Below are 21,514 nucleotides of genomic sequence, written 5' to 3'. Positions count from 1 at the left end.
TGTGTACTGTATGCTGTCCTGTAGATTATTTAGGTTACCAGCACTGACCTATGCTGCAAACCTTTGGTTTTAGACCAGAAGGGAAGAATACAGGGTGCTATAGTCAGTTGGTTCAAGGAAATCAGATTCCTCACTTAGGTTCTTCTCATGTTCAGAAGTGTGGTGTAGTTACATCTGATTTTTCTCATATCTGTGATTCAGTCTCATTTCTGATGAAGACAACCATCATGTTCTCTTAAACTACATGATATGAGACATATCCTGGGCTCCTCACAGCTCTTGGGAACAGTAGTGGTCCAGGGAAGTATTTTGGTTGAAATCAAAAGGTAGTCAACAGCTTGGGGTAAATTTTAGAGAGAGAATGTCTGTTCCCAAAGGACTATCTTATCTTTTTTTCCAATTTTCCTCAGTTTCCACCATGGAGGCACTGTTGTACCAATGTGGAAGCCACCAGCACATTAAAGAATTTGCATTATTTGGAAGTTGCTGAAACACTTTAGTATTTGTACACCAGGAGAATTTCACATCTGAGTAGAAGCAAGGGAATACTGAAAAGTTGAAACATGATAAACATTAATTCAAATGTTAAATTACACTTGCTCTGGTTGTACTAGAACTCCTTTTGTTTGCATAAATATTCTGGGAAATGAGTTTACCAGCAAGAATGTTTGCAGTAATAAGAATTTTTAAGTCAACAGTAGATGCTTTGCTTTCTTCTTCACACTCTCCTTTCTTTTTATATTTGCAGCTGTGATATTTTGTGTGTACAGCTTCATTTTTGAAATTAGCCTCCTCTAGTCAAGGCACAGAAAGGTGTTACGTGATGTACTGTCTTTTTGCAGTCAAAGCAGACGTACGAAATTCAGTATCACATTTTGAAGAGGGAGAGAGGGAGGGAATAATCTGAACACCAATTTGTAAATCTGGAAGGATCCATGGAAATAATTTTGGCAAATAATTTGCAATATGAAGTACACCAAAGGCAACAACAGTATCTTGGCAAGCAGTGGGTGAGCAGGAAATGAGGATAAATTCATGGGCTTGGTTGTTCATTATTAGATGTTTGTTTAGTTTGTCCTCTAACACAGTTGCTACAAAAGAGCCTATGCTGATTCTCAGATATGCTTATGTATATAAGTGCCAGTGTTAATTTTTTATTGGCAATCTCCTAACTCTTGAAGGAGTTTCACAGCACACCAGTGTAAGATAGCGAGCGAATGACTTAATCAGATCAGGTAAAGTGCCAAAATATGAAGCACCAAACCAGTTGGGCACATATCTGATGAGATGTGTTAATCTGTGGTGTAAGATAAGCTGCCTTTCAAATAGGGTCACATTTGGAAGTGGTACATCAAGTTGTGTAAGATGCATTCCCTTGCTCTGGCATAGAGTATCCTACATCTGTTTGCCTGAACTTAACCCTTGTCTGAATGAACCACAACAGTCATACTGTGGTGAAGGTAGTCTGTTGCTCCAGGACAGGCATGAAATGTGAGTCAGTTTTTTACTCATTTAAAAAGTTTTGTTTCCCCTTTCCTGCATTTATCTCCAGCCACACAGTATCTGCAGTTGTAGCTTACATGTTTTTTCACATTGCATATATTCAGGAAGCCCTAATTCCTAATACTAACTGGTTATGTTTACTGTCTGTCCATGAAAATTACCCACAGAAAACTTCTTGTGGAAAGGATTTTTTTTGTTGTTGATGGAGAGTTAAAATTTTCCATGGATAATGACATCCTTTCCCCCAAAATCCAGTTTTCAATGTATGAACAGATGTATTGATCAGACTCATCTTTGCACTTCCAGCTCCTCACTCAGTAAACTACAGCAATGCTAGATATATGTGTAGAGAGAAGGTAAGTAGGCAGAAAGGAGTTTAAGTTAATATGTAGTTACCTAATTTACTTCATCTTTTGCATCATTGCCTGATTTAGACCCATAGTATTTGGTAGAGTACTTGTTTCACTTCAGTGGTGGGCCATCATTTTAATAAGGCAAAGTCTAGGAGACTTACCACTGCATCTTCTGCTTTATGAACCAGAAACTTCTGCCCAGAAAATACCTCTCAGACTTTAGGTATAGCATGAATATTCCTTTCTTGGTTACTGGTTGACCTTTTCTAATCCAACCTGTCCAGCATAAAACATTTTGGAAATATGGTTTTTTTTTAAAAAAAAAAACAACAAACGACCAACTTATTCCCACTGTGATGCTCTGTACCAGTGATGCAAAAAGTCAGTTTAGTGGCACTAAAGTGTTACTTGAGTCACATTAGTAAAACCAAGGTCTTCTCATGATATAAATATGTTTTCCAAGGACTTTTTTTGAACTCAGAGGGGAAATGGTGGGACTCTGACTTGGGTGACTTGCTCTATTCATTACCTATAGTCAACTTTGAAGTGAAACTCTTCTTCCTAGACAACCTGCATTCATGTCAGCCAGAGCTTTTGGGGTCCCTAGGTGATAGTTTTGGGAAGGTAAATGCCATGTTAGAATAAACTGGCTAATGAATAGATTTGTTATCAGAACTCTTCTTATTTGCTGGGAGCTTTGTGCTGATCCGGGAGTTGTGCTGTGCTTGGGTGGGAATGGCAAAGAGGATAAACCTGTGATTTCGTTGTTGAAACCTGAGCATGGATCTGTTGGTGCAGCAGGTTGTAAACCCTGGAAAGTCATAAGCTACAGTTGGGGACAGAATAATTTTGAAGCTGGTAATAACCCGAATCTTAGGATTCTTATGAATAAAATGCAATTTTAGTAATGTTTTCATAAACAGCAGTAATGGCGGCGTTTTAGTAAACAGTGGCATTAGTTGCATCAAAATTGCACCACATTGGCTTTTAAATTACTCCACCTGTCTGTATGAATAGGATTTTCAATGTCGAGGCACACAGACAGCTGCTGCTAATGTGTTATTTTTTTCTCCCTGTGCAGATAATGCTGGCAAATCTGCAGCCATCAAGGCCCGGTTTCTGATGTAAAACGGTACCTGACCTACTGGCTCTGGTGCTACAAAAGGAACAGCTTTAATTACTAATGGCCGTGTTTTAGTTTTGTACTTGTTGATGTAAAAAATGTCATCTTAGAGCAGCGTAACCTCTGGTTCACTTCCACCGGCGATGGTACACTGGCTGCAATTATTTTCAAAATAATTTGTGTTCCTCGGTGGCAGCTTGCAATCCTGCCTTGTTAGCGCTCAGATAATTAGCAGGGGTCTGGCCCTCCAGGTCCCTCTGCCCCCACATCCCACTGGCTTCCCTGCACCTCAGAGGGCCGTACCGGGGTGAAATAGGAATTGCACATACAAATGCCACTTGATTGATATGTAGGACCATCCCTCTCTCTTATTAGGTGGGTGTAATACCCAGGAATTCATGGGGCAAATTCTGCCCTGGGTTGTTTCCCGTTAAACCCCTGGGAAGCCGGAGGGCTTGTGTGGAGGCAAAGTTGGGGCACACTGACTCATCTCACCAGTTAGTAACTAAAGGATGCCATGTTGGCTAATGAGGCTGATGTGCTTCTTGATGCTATTTCACGGGGTTGAGTTTGGCGGGGATGATCTGGTTACCAGCCTCGCACCAAGCTCTAAAAGGGTTAAAGGCGATAATGGTGCCGTTAAAAATCCAGCTTGCCAATGAGCTATTTTGTGCGAATGGTATAAATATAAGATACACTTGTCTGGCTCATTTGCAAGCATTCTTTTTGACTTCTTTCACACAACTGGTGTTTTTGTGTTTAATTTAACAAGAAATGAGTAGTAAATGAAAGCTGCTGCCTGAAATCCCACTGTGAGCGTGTTTTGCACTTGGCTCCCCAGTGAAAAGGCAATTTGTGAAATTATGTGATAGAGTAATTAGATGAAGCCAGGACTTCTGATTGTTGCCATGCTTATGTGGTAAAGGTTTGTTGGGGGAAAAAAAACCCACCATGGATTATTACCCTGGCAAGTTGGCTCAAAGCTTCTTCATTTATTTGTAAACAGAATATTTAGTGACCGCATAGGAAGTAGCTGTAATCACCAGCTCGTAAAGAAACCACAGCAGAGCTTTTGGATTTTTACAGAGTGCTCATGTAAAATTTAAGCTGGGAGGCAGAATCCCTGTTAATGTAATTAGGATCTAATTTACCACCCTTTGCACACAGATGTAATAATGTCTAGATATTTATTCTATCTTTAAGCACATTACATATACCTCAGTGCAGCAGTTACTGAACAGAAACAGGTGTGAGCACTTTCTGGATTCATTTTTACACTGTAAACACACAGCGATTTAAGGGGAAATATTTACCAAAAAAAATGAGGGGAAAGAATGTCTGCAAATGAGGCAGTAATGGACAGTTGCCCTTTATGTACTGATGGATTTCTCAATGGTTAAGTAAATTAAAGCAAATGCTAGAAAAATCAATAGGCTTGCAGAGTCTTGGTTGTGCCTCATAGACTTCAGGACAGAATGACAGATGTGGTGCATATGACCCATTTAAGTATTAATGCTTGGGAAATTGCCTCTGTGTGCAGGTTATAGGCCTAGAAATATTGTTACATTAAATTACAGACAATAATATTTTAAAGTATATATGGAATTTATACGTTTCAGTTTAGTTGTTCTTTGGCGTTACATTTGTCCTGGAAGATTAGTTGTGTAGTTGTTTCTCTGGAATGGTAAATCAGGTTTAAAAATGTTCAAGCAGTGAATTGTCTTTCCAGGGCTGCTGCGGACCAGTGAGCGTGTTGCATGCTACGGGGGTATGGCAAACGTGTTAAATAAGAGCCACGTAGCCAATGTGTTCACTAGCAAATGTAGCATATAAGTGAGTCTAAATTAAATATCATTAAAAGGCAGCATTCTAAATGGTGAGAGGGCTTGCACGATACATAAGATCGCTGTTAAATCGGGTTATTCTGTATGACTAAACACAAAGTAAAATACGAAGCGCGTGGTTGAGATGAGCTAAGTAAGGTAACAGCCAAGTCAAATCTTTCTTACCATCTTCTGCACGCGCTGTGATTGGAAGGGGTGAGTTTGCATGGGCGGGATGAGTAAAAACTGACCTTGTGCAGAAATTCTCCCAAAATAGAGACGTTATGATTAATCCAACTAGGCAGACGAGCTGTAGATGAGATAGTGTTGCCATGTCTGATTTCTCACTGTACTTCCACCAAGGCAATAGGGAAACAGACCAAGTTCATTGTCTCTTCATGGCATCTCTGGCAGGAGGACCATGAAAATAGCTGGGACCCCTGATTTCAGTGTTGGCGTGAGGGCAGAGCTGCATGTTTACTGTGCTTGCTGTTGGTGACAGCCTGACGTACCTTGCCAGTTATCCTGATTTCACCCCAAACACCTGTTTCTGTGAAGGGAGTGGTGGATGCATTTTATATACAACTACTGCGTTTAAAATTGAAAAGGAGCTTTAGACTTTCACAATAACATTCCCACTCCATGTTGTAGCCCTTGCATGGAAAGTGTTGTCTTATTCATTTCAAATATTCATTCTCACGTTACTGCCATTTGTGCAACAGATACTTTTTCCTCCCCCCCCCCCCCCTTTTTTTTTTTTTTTCTTTTTTTAATTTCTTAATTATCTCTGATATTTGAAGTTTGGGTACTGCTGTCTCCTTTCTGGCTTCTCATTTTTTCTCTTCCTTTTCCCTAAAGCACCAAAACTCACCAGGGAATAAAACAAAGCATCTCCGCAGGGTATAAGGGCTGCACGCAGCTACTGGGAGTGCTGGTGAAATGATGACATTGCAGAAGGGCACATTATTACTTTTGGGCCAGTTGAGGACATATTTGCGTATTGAAGCTGGATGAGAGTGACTGGTGCTGAAGGCTGTCAGGCCAGGGCTGAGTGATGACAGACCCTTGTCATTTGCCTGCATCTAGCTTCATTGCTATGGTGACAATATGCGGCGATGAAAGTTGTCTCTGAGGGTCAGACAGCATCTTCCATGGTTGCCGTAGCCGGCAGCATCTTTGCAACAGCGTGTTTGAGCTGCTGATGGCCCTCGGTGTCAGAGTGGCACCAAATCTGTAATGACAGAAACTCCATGCAGGTTTTCGGGTACGTGGGGAGATAGCTCCTGGCACCATTGCCAGCCTCAGCATCTTCTTGCATCAGTGACAAATATTGTCTTTACCTGTTTTAGTTATTTTTGTGTGCCTTGTGGTGGATTTCCTTGATTTATTTTGTGTGAAATCCAAGCTACGTAAACTGGCACTTACCTGCACAGCAGCACAGAATGGCCATGATCCTCCTCCTGCTGCACGTAAAGCAAACATATTAATCAGCATATAGGCGATGACCGCTTTTGTTAAATATATTTGTGAGAGGCCCTGGTGAACGGGCTCTTTTGTTCCCGGCCAAACCAGAAGGGATCAAAGGTCAGCAGGAACCCAGAAGCCATCAGTCAGGGCAGGTTTTGCTGCATCCCAGGGTTGTCAGCTCCCTAGTCACCCCTGGCAACCTGGGCTGCCGTCTGCTTGCCTTCGCCACCGCCTGGCGCAGAAGCAGAGCATCCAGTCTCCCGGTCACCATAAAAAGATGCTGACATAAAGTCGGCATTTGAAACACAGCATGAGCATTGCCATGTACCTCTTTGTTACTGAAGTAATTTGAGAGCGAGATCAGAAAAAAGATACATTGGCTTTGTAGCAATTGTTTTGCAGTGTTCATCTTTAGGATGCATTTTAAAGCTGCAAATTCATTTTTGGAATAGTGGCAAATGGCAACTCAGAATGAAGTGGCAACATGCTGCTGAAAGATGCTTCTGTGCTTTAGAATATAAAAGTTCACTTTTTAAAAAAATTCTGGTATGGCATTTATTTCCTTTGAGCAGATCGATTTATTCCTTCCCCTTCCCCCCCCCCGATGTTAAAGTACATTTGACAGTAATCAGTTTATCCTTATTAGAAGCCATGGTAAAAGGCATAGTTGCTGAGTCAATTCACTCCCTTTACTTCCCCTATTGAGCCTTAATGTGTCCCAATCCCCACCCCTTACAGTGAAAACATCATCAATTATAGGGCTGACAGGAGCCTGGGACTTGGTGTAAGTTGCTCATTGGGGTTATTCATCTTACACCAAAAAAAAATGTCACTCAGCAACATTCATCACTTCCCCCTACCTAAAATGATGGAGTAAATGGTGGGATGAATTATCAGAGGGGGAAAAAAAAGGGGGAAATGAGTTTGAATACATCAGAGGTAACGTTGGGGCTCATATGGCAGGAGAAATAGAGCCATCAGCTGACAAGCAAGCTTCCCGCTGCAGTTTAATATTGCCGCTGAAGCTGGAGGGAGGCTCAGTTATCCTTCAGCCAGATGCCTTACGGTGCTGCTTCTCATGGCCTGACCTGCAAGACCTTTTCTATTTTGGCACCCGTGCTGGAAAAGCAGCTTCAGTGCTGCTGCGCGGAGGTGTGCTGGGCACCCGACCTTCTGTCAGCTCTTCAGGGTGAAATACATTTCGAGTGCTACTCAGTTTGCTCCAGTTTGATCCCATGATATGTGTATTTGTTCTAAACACCCTGAATCCCCTCCGGTGGGAAATATTTCAATTCAAGGTCTTTGTTTTCAAATGTGATATGGCAAACATTTTTCTCCAAAACTTGCAGAAATACGAAAGCACGGAATAAAATGTGATTTGTTACGATCACCTCCCCTCCCAACAAAACAAAGCAAAAAAAGCCCAACCAGCCAAGCACATCCAAACATCAAAACCTCAAACTTTGGGATTATTTAAATTTTCAAAGTTATCTTGAACAACAACAACAAAAAAGGCTCTGCTTCCCTTTGCCCCAAAATCTGATGCAGTCACGATAAGGCAGGAGAAATTTCCTTAGCCATACACCTGGCTTGTTTTTATGCCCAGTGCTGCGATTAGATGGTTGTCTAAATAAACAGAGATTAGATGGAGGACTTTATCTCAAAGCTGGCACTGGTTATCACACCACTTCCTCCCACTCCCTCCCTCCGATTGTGAGTTGTATAAGAAGACTTAGCAAGCATAACTTAGAGCTGATAACCTTTGAATGTTAGTTCAAGGAAGCTGTGCCATAGTAACAACAACAAAAAATCGTACAAAATCCATCGTAGCCTATTCAAACAAGTGGTAATTTCACCATAACACTGATTATTTAAAAGAAGAAATATTTGGTAAACTTTTTGCTCCAAGAGCTCTATTTGAGTTTGGCCTGATCAATAATTTTAATATTTGAACAGTAATAAAAGATGCCAGGAATGAACTCATGTTTGTTCTTCAAATCATCTCTCTACTGATTTTTAACTTGCTTTAACAAAGGGAAGCTGTAATGTTTCATTTGGACAAATTGCTCCAGCCCTGGAATTGGGGGTTGAACTGATCTTGATGCAGCCCTGGAAGAAGCCACTGTTGACATTTGCATTTGATGGTAAATTATATATATATATATATACACACACCCAACACAACACATAAAAAGAGGCTGCCAGGTAACAAGGTAACGAGTGACTTATGGCCCTCTGTAAAAGCAAACAAGCAAATTCCTTGTGGTTCTGCATGGGTGTGAATTCAAAATACATCTTCTCTGAGCACATCTTGGCGTGCTGATGGGTGATGTACAACATGCGAAGAGGAGGAGAAAGGTCTTTGGGGTCCTTGCGACATGCCTTCCAAAAAAAAAAAAACCCACAACCAGGGAGAGGAAGGAGGGGAAAGGCGTCCACACGCTACCGCAAGGCAATGTCATCATGATGTTGGGAAGCCAACTCAGAGCGAGCGGGCGAACACGGGCATCTCTGCCCTTGTCGTTTGGATTACCATGTTGCCACGCGCCCAGTTACACAATGCGTAAAGGCGAGGGTTATTTCTAGGACAGATAATTGAACATTAATACTCATTGACATTGTCGCAGGAATGATATGTCAAGCTGACAGGGCCTATGTGCTTACATCTGCTGATCGGCTGCAGACGAAGGGGATGTTTGGCAGATCAGACCCGGGGCCTCGCCGCCACTGAGCCAGGGATGATACAGCCATTAATCATGAGCTGCCATCTTGGGCTACCTTCACAAAAGCAGTAGTCAGGTCCCTGCTTTTGGGGGTGGAGGGCGTAGTTTGGAAAACTGTATCAACCCCCTTCCGTGCATGCATGCCTCTGTGTGCTGAAGATGTATGTACATGTATAAGATGTATTAAACAAGAGCATCCTTAATGCTGCGTACGCATGAGTGCCACCGTTGGCTGAGACAACTGTTTTCAATCTACTAACGTAAAAATAAAAGAAAGTGGAGTAGATGAGAAGTTCTTCAGAAGGATTGAGATCATGATCAAGTTTGATGAGGTGTTTCTGATTATCTCTATCTTAGGAATTAACTGACATAAAAACAGTAGCAGAATTAGCATCTTTTTTTTTAGCATCTTTCTTGTGTGTCTCTTCTTCTAGATGTCAACAGACCCTTCAAGGCAGCCTGCTATAGATAAAGTAGTTACATTGCAATCACTCTTGTCCCCTTCCAACCAAAATCCCACAAATGGTGCCTTTCAGTATCATTTTATAACAAGTCTTTGGAGAGCTAATGCCTTTGTAACAGTATTTCTACAGACAGAGTTTGCTGCACAAGTAACTGTTTAGAGGAATGAGAAGCAGACAGAAAACAATTACAGGGGCCTCTGACACCAGAGTCAGTTCTACTTTCTTAAAATAGGGCTAAACATCGTGTTTGTAATGTCTTGTGTATAGTTTGGCTCTGCATAAAATGCTATAAAATAGGGCCCTTGAGAACATCCATTTTCACATTTTGGTTAACATCACAGATTTTAAAAATCCCAGTTGCACCGAAGCCATGAAATAAAGCTTTCATCTGTAAAGATCTAGTTTCTCTTTGTTATTAAAATAAATGAAGCCATTAAACAAAATATATGCATATAATAGTCAAGTTCATCATTTCGTATCGTCAAAATGATAAATATGACTTTTTTTTTTTTTTTTAATTGGAGCAGTCATCTTAGAAAGGTTCATGTACAGAACAAGATCAAATGTGCCTGGTTGCTCTTTCTTACTTTGTAACTTGTTAGTGGTGACATTTTTTTGTCTTTAGGTACTTTCATTTAGGTCTTTCTAAAAGAAATGTGGAGTTCTCTTCAGAAAGAAGGGGGAGGCAGAGACGGGGATTTTAAGCTTGGCATTGAAAAAAATAATTGATTACATGTTATTATCCTTGCAAATTATTAATGGCCATCACATCATAAATGTGCTGAAAGCAGCATGCCATCTCAACGCTTTTGCTTCCGGATGCATTGATTGTCTCTTTTATGGTAGTATCTGTGGAGGCATCCACATGTGTGTGGTGCTTGATGTGTTCAGACTTCGAAGGAGACCAGGCAGGAGAGGATGGAGAGGTTGCTCAGGCTGGGGATGGGGTGGGCACTGCCTTCTTTTAGCTGCCTGTCTTTGCGTTTTTGAAGAGCCCCTTCCAAAAACCCCTCTCCTGGACTTGTCCATCCATAATCCTGTAGAAGACACTCACTGATGGTCATGCCTTACAAAGATGAGGACATATCCTTCAGGTACCGCAGGCTTTGGACAAGTTTGCCACAGTGAATTGCCTTATCTAAAGTTACACAGTCGCAGACAGGTTTGCCATTTCAGGGCCCATGTGCCCCCCAAGCCCCAGGAGGTGCCTCACTCCATGAATATTCCCACTGAAATGCTAAGTTTGGTTCCACCAACCCTCTGTGAAGAAGGATACAGTTTGGTCTGTAGAAGTTTTTGAAGCCAGGCAAAAATCAACAGAGAGCTGCAGTGACTTTGGGGGAAAAAGGTTATTTTTTATGGGAGAACCCCCTCAGTCTAAGCAGCTTGCTAAGAGGGAAGAGTCATATCCTGGAGACTGTCCAAGCCTTTTTAATGAGGTTTTTATAAGGACAGAAATCAATATGTAGTGAACTTGTGGACAAATGCATGTTAATTCGGGGTTGAATCTGAAGATTTGGAGGAGAATTGGGATGTGCTCTTTCCCAGCTCTCGGGAGATCTGAATTGCACTTCTTTTGGTGCACGTCCTTGGGCATATAAATATCATCCTAGAATCATGTCTGTTTTATTCTTAAATTCATTAGCATTATCAGCTGGGTTTCTTTGCTAAGCAGGGTAAATAATTAATTAGAGCAGTTGTTTTCTTTTGAAGACTTCTTAATTCATCTCTCGAAGTTAAATTTTAGCCCAGGCTGGTCAGAAACTCTGTGTTTCTGCACAGGTCTACACCCTGAAGCCAGTCAAAGGGATTTCACACACTAAATGGGTGTAGATAAATGAATTATTTAGTCAGAAATCAGAATTGCTTAGTTAAGTTTACTGAGTTAAAATCTAGCTGTATTATTCATATATACGATCTTACTGAACTTGGGCTATTTTAGCAGAAGGGAACTCATTAGAGCTAAGGAATGAAGGAGGTAATTTATGAGGGACTCTCGTTTTAAAGGTAAAAATAATGGAGAGTGAACTTATGGGGATGTAAAAGCTGGGATGGATAAAACAAGAGCTCCTGAAATAGCTTGCTGAATGTTGGGAAGTGAAGCCCAGCTCTAGCCCAAGTAAATTGCATTTGAATTTCAACCTCAGATCTGTGTGCACTCCTCTTTGGCAGATGTTGAATTGATAATGCCTGTGTGTTAAAGAATTCTGATTGTTTCTTTTGCCACCTTCGCAGCTTATGAAAATGCAAGTAGACCTGCCTAATGAATATTAATAAGAGTAATGGCTGTGTAACATACAAGCCTGTGGCTCTTTGGAGCTTGGATGGGGTTAGTTGGAGGATTGTTGTAGCTGGGAATTTACATGCTTTTTAAGAATAAACTTCCCAAATGCTTTTATATTCTCCTTTAAAAGCTGATGTTTGTTAACAGTGGCATGCTCATGAGTGCATGGGTTGTTTTTTTTTTTTTTCCCTTTCCCTCCCTAGATACATAGTGAGAGTAATACTACAGACAAGATGTCCGTGTTTTTTAAAACAAGGTAATTTATTAGATGAGGAGAGGAAGAGGCCCCATCTCTTAAATCTAACTTCAGTCTAGGGTTAATTGTATCAATCGCAATAGTTCATCTTATTTTCCTTGTTTATTTTTGCTCTTTCCCACACCCCATTCTCCCAGGCAGCCGTGGCATTTGTAATGGGGCAGCGAAACAACACTGATGAATTCTGGATCTCCAAACGTCCTGTGAGGCTTTGAAGTACATTTCATGCAGTTAGTTAATAGGGCAGCCTATTTGGCCCATCGATGCAGACCTCACACATAGCAGTATAGTATCAGGGAGAAGGCATTGTGGAGTGGCTGGATGAAGGGAAGGCTCTGAGGACCCGGCTCTTCAGCCAGAGCCACATGGGCAGATGCTGCCACCTCATCAGAGCTCCCGGTGAAGCCAACCTGGTGTCAGGGTTTGGGAGCAATGTTGGCAACTTCCCTCTGTTTTCCAGATCTGCTGGAGTAATCCTCTCCAGACCGTCATTTACTCGCTTGTAAAAATCCCCATTATCAACCTTTCTGCCTGTGTCATGGGTCCCATTTGATCTGCTCTTCTCCCAGATCCCACTCCCAAAGGCTGCTAATGATGCAAAAAGCCAAAAAGCCTTTTTAACTTCCTGCTCATTGAGAGCTGCAGGGACAGACTTGAAAAGGAGGACTCGAGTGGATCAAAACTCAAAAGGCAAATAAAATCAGAGGGATATTTATTTGTTATTAAAAAAACTCCACCTCGTCTCACTAGTAGGGACCTGTGCCTGACTTTTGTGTTGCTGCGTGGGGTGTTATTTTGCAGAGTGGTGGCTTGGGGCATTTCCAGGTGCTTGCAACTGATGCCATCATGAGAGAGGGTTTGTACATGTTCCAGGTCTGGAGATACTCTTGGAGGGTTTCATGAAGACTTTGGTGAGGAGGATTTAATCAAGATTCAGTGATTAAGATGCCTCTGCATCATCATTGCTGCCAAATATGTAATAAGACTTACTATGCATTCACTTTACTAGTAAACTTTTTCTTTCTAGAACTTCTAAACATAAGGAAAGCTCCCAACTTTCAAAAGAGAAACACATCAACACAGTGCATTCCCCTTTTGCAAAAGGCCTTTTCTTTCCCTTCCCTTACAAAAAAAGGCTTAATTTTTTTTATTTTTTTTTTTATTTTTTTTTTTTAGCCAATATAAGGAGAGAGGGAAGAGGGGGAGAGTCATTAAAATGCAGTTCTTTCAATTACGTCCCATTATTTGTCATCTTTATTGCTTTTCTATAGTTTTCATTGCACCTTTAATAGTACGCCTGGTCAGAAAAGGTGAGCTGGAATGTGAACACACTTGGCTGCCGCTGCCAGTGCCTACGAGCTGTGCTCGAATCCCCGTCCCTGTAGATTTTAATGTCCCCGCAGACTGCTGGCAGCCTGCTTCCAGCTGTGGCAGGCATGATGCAGTGAATTGCTTTTGAATGTTCTTTACTCAAATAGGCAGTAATTACAAGCTTAAAGAGGTTTAGTGGTCCAGTAAACTACATAATCACCCCTGAATTAGCCTGGGCTCATCAGTTGCAGTCCAGCAACCTCAAGACTGCTGTTTGTATGCAGGCTTTATCACGTAGCAACCTGAGCAGCAGGTGTGGAACAGCAAGAATTCCCCATAAACACAACTGTCTACTGGGGACAATGATCTCTAATGAGATGAGGCTACAGCATCACTGTAATTTAAGTGGGAAAATTAACGCCAGAGAATGCGTGCTACTTCCAAGAGTCTCTGCTTCTTTGGAGAATGGTGGTGTTTTGCCGGCTTGGTTTTTTTTTTTCTTTTCCCTCCTCATTTTTTGTTTTTTTTCTTCACGGATCTTTAAATGCATCTTTTTTTTATGAAGAACACATTGTGGTTTTGCTTATAAGTTGAGTGGGCTTTATTCTGTTACAAGGATATGTTGTGAATATTTAATGGTGGACGGGGCATCTGTTCAAGGACTTTCCATGCCAACAAAGCAGTGTTGCAAAATCGCAGCTTTATCTTTTCATTTCCTTCCTCGGTGGTGGGTTGTTTGCTTTTTTTTCAAATAGAAAATTTTTGTATGTAAAACCCCCCCTCATCTTGGCGTTGAAGATTGGCACCTTGACTCGGTGGTTGCCTTGAATTCTCTTTGCGTGACTGGTTGGTCCCTCCATGAAAATAGGTGGCTGAGCTCATGGCAGGAGGCTTCCCAAATTACTTGGTGGCTGCTCCCAAGGGTGCTGTCGCTCCAGGAAACCTGCCTAAAGCTCCTGCTCCGTCCTAAAGCTTGCAGTTGATATTAAGGACCTGACTGAATACAGCAACCCTCTATTACCCTGGTTCCTCCAGTGTGTAAGGTAGGGAAGGTAGGCATAGGGGAGCATTTTAATCCTCCACTTACAGAGGGAGCTGCTGATGTACCGAAGGCAGTCTGAGAAAGAGAGCAAAAAGCATAAATAAAAGCTTTCGGCTTACCTCTGTGGGATTACAACCACCAGCCCTGGCATTTCCCAGGGATTGCAGTTATTTCCGAGCCCACCTGTTTAGAAAGTCATTTGAGGTAGATAAGGACAGTGACTTATTGCTGAGAAAAGGCTTCTGGTTAGGAGATATTTACCTGAGCTAATCTGTCTTAGGCTGGCTTTAAAAACAACAGCAGCACTTTTACAGAGTTATTAGGTAGTCGGGATTTCCTTTAGCGTGCCAGGGATGGGCATATTTTTAACTCTTTCCCAAAAGCCACTCACCTAGGAAAGGCTGGGGTTCACCTTCCTACCTTACCATGACCACCTGATAAAGATACTGGCTTAACTGGAAAGGGTTTCAGTGATGTGAATTTTAACTCTTAACATGTTTGTAAGTTGGATGATGCATTTCCTTGGTTTCTTTGGTGTCACTTGCACATAATGTTTCCTTGGTTTTGGCTGTGCGCTGTGCTGAAGAGAGTTTTGCTGATCTTTTGGATGCAATTTTTCTTTTAATTACTCTTTCCTTGGTTATTTTTAGACTATAGTAGAGGGGAAAAAAAATTAAAAAAAAAAAAAAAAAGAAAAACAGGGCAGAGTATGGGAAAGCAGGGCAGAGTATGGGAAAGCACACGGCCTGTGTCACATTAGCACAAATAATCTCGGTGATAGAGCAAAAAATCACTTCTTAAGTGTATTAAGAGAAGCTAATGTGTGTGTGCAAGCACTGTGTGTGTGTTTCTGCATGCACATATATAGAGGCACTAAAGGAATGTTTAACATGGGAAAAGCTCTACTCAATTACCCGGGTATGGCGTGGGAGTGTCTGCATAGACTCAGCTTAAACTGAAAACTGGTAGGAGCCAGAGTAAGCTCCAAACAGTGAGGTCTATCAGTGTGTCTCCAAAAGGAAATAGCAGAAGCACCATTGCTTGGACTACCTAAAGCTCAACTGGAAAAGGCAGTGGGTAATAATATATGGTATGGAAGGAATAATATTGTAGCAGCCAGGGAATGGATTAGACGACTTAAAAGGTTTTTCCATTTTCTGACTTCTGTAATATCCTGTGCAAGGGATGATCTGAACTTTTTTCCCTTAATGAGTGCACGCATTATGAGTAATTTGATGGGGCCACCAGAGAAGTATTGGCAGTGCATCCCAAGCCATACCATGTCTCTCCATCAGCCTTGGAAAGGATATTTATGTTAGTGAGTGCCAAAACATGTTCATAGACAACTCTTGCAAGAAAATTATTTACAAAAGGGCAAATGGGAAAAAGAGAGAAGCACAGAGCATTTTTTTCCCCGGCATAACTTCTTCATTAAAAAGTGTCACTGTTGCCAGTACCTCTTTCCTCCCTTGTAAGCCTCCACAAGTAAAACATCTCTTCTTACCCCCCTGCCTGCAAAACCAACCCAACCCCTGTTTAATCAGGTTGTGCTGTGAACACATGTTCAGATGTTAAAATTTTGGGGGTATTGGCTCTGTAATTTATGCCCTGTGTTTGCCTTAGGAGAGTCAGATTCTGCCTCCTTTCCTCACCTTTTATTTTTTGGCAGAGTTGCCAAAGCAGCCTACAAAACCTTTTGTAAGGGCAGCAATGGGCAGTGCCTTAGAGCCCCATTACATAGGAATGGGCTGATGCAGAAGTCGAGCAGCAGCATATTGCCTTACTGAAGTGATAAAGGGATGCAGCATCTTGTCACGTTGCATATTTTGATGCATTTTTAACTTTACAAGACTGAGTACGCCTGTTGATTTTGTGTTCACCGTTTGCAGTTCAATAACTCTAGCAGCACCAGGATTTATTAACAGTAATGCTATGAAAAAAAAATCTTACTGAAGGGATATTAAACTATTATAATAAGTTGAGGAAATATTTTCTTTTGAAAGAGGAAAAGGCTGGCTTTGTCTGCAGCATGACCATGTCATATGGACTGCGTTTTCTTGCTGCGCTGAAAAAGCAACGAGGAGTTTTAAATGCCAAAGCCAGCTCACACTTCAACAGCATTATCAGGCTGACTCACTGCTCTCAGCCAAGGAAAAGACTGTGCAAACTTTGCACAGGCTTTTTTCCTCCCAGCCTCATAGATGCGTTTCTAATAAAACAACTTCCTTCTTGGTGTTTAGTATTTCCTCCAACGTGCAAGCCAGTCCCATGGGATAAACAGGATCAAGTTTTCAGCTTCTGAATTTTTTCTTTTCCCGCCTCCCTAGCAGGTCACCTCAACTTGGCAACTTTTTACAGCCTTGCCTGAATATAAAGCAGGTTGCAGGAATGGTCTATAAACTGATTCATGCAGCCTGCAAAATAGGCAAGAGGACTCAACGCATTCTCTTTATTTCTCCCTCTAAATACCCCAGTGGCCGATGAAGAAAGCAGGTTGCAATCTTGTGACTTTACGGATAGCGATCCAACCATTTTCTGGCTACTTTGCAAATGCAGGAACCCCCGTTATTCTTTCAGAGGCCAGCATGTGTGAGGATCCAGGGCTGGACTGCTATAAATTCAAGCTCTGTTCTTAGACTACACCATGCACTGCTTTTGTAATGCAAATGGCAGGCACAAAGTGTCCCTTTGATAATGTGCAGTCAGGAGACAAAAAAAGCATTCACTGCAACAGTAAAACTAATTCATAAAGCTGAGAGACAATAGGAAAGCATTATGGATATTTAAAAAAAAAAAAATAATTCTCGTAGATCAACTTGATCACTAATGTAAACAGTTCAAATGCAAACCAGGAGGAGGTAGGGGAAGGAGAGAGACCCAAACGGCTGTGCTGCTGCCTTAGCTAATCCTCGACAACTTTGGGTAAAGCAAGGATTTAGAATTTGGCATAAAAAAACAAGGTGCGATTTGTCACTGGAGGGCTGAACCTGAGGCTTTATTCTGGTTGCTGAGTTAAGTGTGGGCTGGGTTGCTCTTCCAAAACAAGAAAATCATAGTGGTTTTTTTTTTAATTATTATTATTATTATTTTTATTTTGAGGTTAGAAAACAGTTAATAGACACTCCTGAGGGCATACATTTTGGAGAGGTAGTTTCTCTCTATCACCTACCAGAGTTTAGCTCAAGGTCATCTCGCCTTGGTGCATTATGCTGAGCTCTGGAGGAGGTAAAGGGCTGGAGGAAGGGGATAAAAGGACTTCCGAAATGTTTCTCCCGGCATGGGCAGCCAAGCAACAGTGCTACTGTGATAAGGGTGATGCTGGACGGTTGCCACAACATCCTTACAATGTAATGTGCAACCTTTTTCTTGGAGATTGCTCCTGCTACTGTGCTGTGCTAGGGCTGGTTGGCAGTGTTGGTGTTGAGGCGGTTCAGTGGCACGAGGAATTACTAGTCAGGGGGTGAGAAGGGGTGGTTTTGCCCCCCCCATTATCTCAGCAGTAAACTCTGGGCAGGATTATTTTCATATTTTTCTGCCACCATTACCATGTGCCACTACGGCAGGGAAGGCAGAGAGGGAGGATGGAGGGAGTGTTATTGATACCAGGTTACAGATAAGATAAAGTCTATCTCTGTCCTGGCATCCAGCATTTGCAGCCTGGAATGGAAAATTTGAGGAAAGGAGTACGTTTGGGAGAGGGGTATCATTAAGAGACAAACTTGAACGCTTTCCATTTCTATCTGCTAGAGACTTTACTCACTGGGCTGTAGTCAAAGGTGGTAAAAAAAAAAAAAAAAAAAAAAAAAAAAAAAAAAAAAAAAAAAGTCTTATTGTTTGTTTTGCTAAAAATGATCTGGGCTTCATTAAAAAGGGGCTTTTATTAAAACTGCTGCTCTCTCTATACCATTCATAAAACAGTGACAAGAGAATATGATGGAAAGTTACATTTTTCTCTCTGTCACTTTGATTTCTTTGTTACTGCTAAAACGCCTGCTCTGACTCATATTTTGCATAGTTATTTTTACCTTTTCAAATGTTCCTTAACTGTTCATATTACCCTGGGCAAATCCCCTAGGGATAATTTTCATTTGCATGCAGACTTTGATGGTGTTATTAAGCAATCACTTTCTGTACTAAGTCATTATTAAAAGTAATACCACAGAGCCTCAAAAACACATTAATGGTGCCAAACAATCCACATTTCAGCGCTAGATTTATGGGAAGGGAAAAGCACTAGGTCTCATACTGTTCAGTGGATGCTGCTCTGTAGTGCTGTAGCAGCAGCAGGCATGATCAGAAAATACCAGAGCCAGATTCAGAGCCCTTATCTGTTGTCAGCCTTACTCTTTCAGGTGCCCTTTTTTTTTTTTTTTTTTTTTTTTTTTTTTTTTTTTTTTTTTTTTTTTTTAACCTGCCTGCTTCCTACTTTTTTTTCCCCTTGGATTTGCCCTTTTCCTCTGGCCTTGGCAAGAAAGCCTGTCTGCAGTCTTCCAGTATACACAAGCTGGGCTGGTTCTGGGAAGGAGGGTCAACCTTGCCATCTGTAATCACTGTTTTATGGCTTTCACTCGAGGTGTTAATGCAGATCAAATGGAAAACACTCCAGCAAGAGCGTTACAGCTTCTTGCGCTGCCCTGCATACGGTCCCAATCGTTAATTCTGATTATAAGACCTAAAGGTAATTCTGTTTGCTCTCCTAATGCATTGCAGCTCTCCTGGTGGTCCAGCATTGCTTTTCTCCAATTCCCATCTTGATCAATTGTTTGCAAATAATTAAGCTTTTAAGAGATAATGGTAGGAGCTAATGTACACAACAAAGTAAAGGTCTCAAGTCACTGTTTATTGAACAGTGGTACAATTTGCTTTGATATCCCAAAGTGATCCAGAGTGATAGGTAGACTTGCCAACTGGAGTCAGTGTTTTCTTTTTAGACACACTCTTCCATATATATTTATATACGTATATATTTACATGATTCATAGAATCATAGAATATCTCAAGTTGGAAAGGACCCATAAGGATCATGAAGTCCAACTCCATGTTTCTCGCAGGACTACCTAAGACTAAAGATTTGACTTAAGAGATACATATTATTTATTTATTTATTTATTTATTTAAATTTTATACATATACACACTAATATACATATATATGTAAATATATATACACATATCTCTCTGCATGTGTCTTTATCCCTTTAGACAATCAATAGAAAGCTTTTGGAAGACACCTGTCATTATTACACGGGTGAAATAAAGACCAACAGCAACAGCTTCGACTGAATTTCCCATTTCTTCATAAAATGGCAGTTCTCAGGGTTTCCCCCTTTCTCTCTGTTGCAATGTGATGTCTGCCTTTGCCTGTAGCACAGGCCTTCCTAGCCCTGTGGGTGGGAATGCAACAAGGCTTTGAATGTTTTTATAGCAACCTAGCCTGTGGCATGCTGATTCTTTGTCAAGTCATTTTTATTTTTTTTTTTTTTTAGCCTACAAAGGAACAACTCATACGAGCCACAGAAAGCTTATACAATAAGGATGCCCAGCATTTAAGGTTATTTTAAACCACACCAAATCATAGATAAAAAACCTGCTGCATTATGAACCTTTAGCTGAGAGGGATTAGCTACATGAAGTCCCAGTCTGTCATGTGATTATAGCAATGCTAGATTTATCAAAATTAAAAGTTTATGCTGTGGTAGGATATATTAAAAAAAAAAATCAGATGACCTTAAACATACCACAATTTGAGGAATTTGGGGTTTGGGACTTTTAAAGCAATTATTTTTACAGTGACTGTATTATTCTGATGGCTAATTTTATCCAGTCTTGTCTATTTGGAAAAAAGTCCAGAACAATTGAAAATTGCTTAATGGAGACAGAGTTCTCAATTCCAATAGCTAGAGGCTGTCTAGTAATTATTGCTTGCTGCATGAAATTAGACACAGTTTGTTCAATTACTTAAAATTAGATCACATGTAAGGTGGCAAAGCGAAATAAGAAAAAAAAGAATAATTTTGTCCTCGCTTGATAGCAGAGTAATGAAATGGGAAGTAAGCTGTAAAGATGAAAATGTTACAAATCATCTCTGTAAGGATTTTTTTTTTTAAGAGAAGAAAAATGTTATGTTCAGATAGATGGACATAAGTCAAGTAGAACTGTTTGTTGTGGATGAACGTGTATATAAGACGAATGATAAAATTGCCATATCTTTGCATGGGTAAAAGGCAAATTACCCATAAAAAAGAAGCAAAATCCCCTTACCTGTGTCCTCCACTTCGCTGTTCTGGAGCTGTTTCACGTATATGCAGAAAATACAGGGGGTAGTTTATAGGTGTGCAGGTTACCTGTGGGCTCGCTGTCAGGAGAACAGTATTTTTGAAAGAATGGGAAATTCCCCACAATTTTGGCATGAAAAAAATGCCAATGTCCATGGCAGCAGGCTTTGAAATGGGCACACTGGGCAAAGGGAAGTTGCCAGAGTTACAACGAAAATTCCTGTTTGGTAAAGTGAGGTGCTGCAGGCATGTAACACAGCCATTAGGTGTCAGATTATGCTGTTTACAGGAATATATATAAAATCTTCTAAATAGTTACGATAGCAATAATATTGTGGAATTTTATGAGGTTTTAAATTCTTACGCTTTACAAGGTTTCAGTTTACATCTCATGTAATATGCCAAAGAATACATCCAAAGAATATGGGGATGTTTGGGGAGGTAAAGAAAGCGATGCGTGTATAACAGCAAATACTTTGTGACAACCAACTGCTAAATGGGATGTTGGGATAGGTCTAACCAGTTATATCAAATCACCTTTATTGAAATTTTATTAAGTACTTTGCAGCAGACCAGGTCTCAATCCGATATGTACTGAGACTTGGGTGTCTGGGTTAGGAGCTGATCCAGATCCTCAGTACAGGTTTTTGTTTTTTTTTCTGGGAATTGTTACATTTTCAATATTTGGCCGTTTTCTTTTGGGACAGTGACATTTTTTTTACATGGAGGGAAAGGACATAAATGATATTTCTAAATTTCAAAATTGAATGTGGTTTTTGCTGTTGATTTATTAAGCAATCTGTATTCATGCAGAAGTGAATTCTGAGAAAGCAATCAAGTTCTCACAAGAAACTTAACTTATGATTGAATTTTAACATTATCTTCAAATAA

At 40.8% G+C, this 21,514-nt stretch overlaps 1 protein-coding gene across 2 annotated transcripts in view; it reads left to right on the top strand.

Annotated features, from left to right (window-relative positions):
• Positions 1-21,514, top strand: part of MEIS1 (Meis homeobox 1) — a 102,883-nt gene that overhangs the window by 57,220 nt on the left and 24,149 nt on the right. The gene's annotated exons all lie outside the window — the stretch shown is intronic.

Source organism: Athene cunicularia (assembly GCF_003259725.1).
Source record: "Athene cunicularia isolate RWA chromosome 3 unlocalized genomic scaffold, athCun1 chr3_part1, whole genome shotgun sequence".
Taxonomy (NCBI): Eukaryota; Metazoa; Chordata; class Aves; order Strigiformes; family Strigidae; genus Athene; species Athene cunicularia.
The sequence above is the reverse complement of the archived record's forward strand: the minus strand, read 5'-3'. Positions and strand labels throughout refer to the sequence as shown.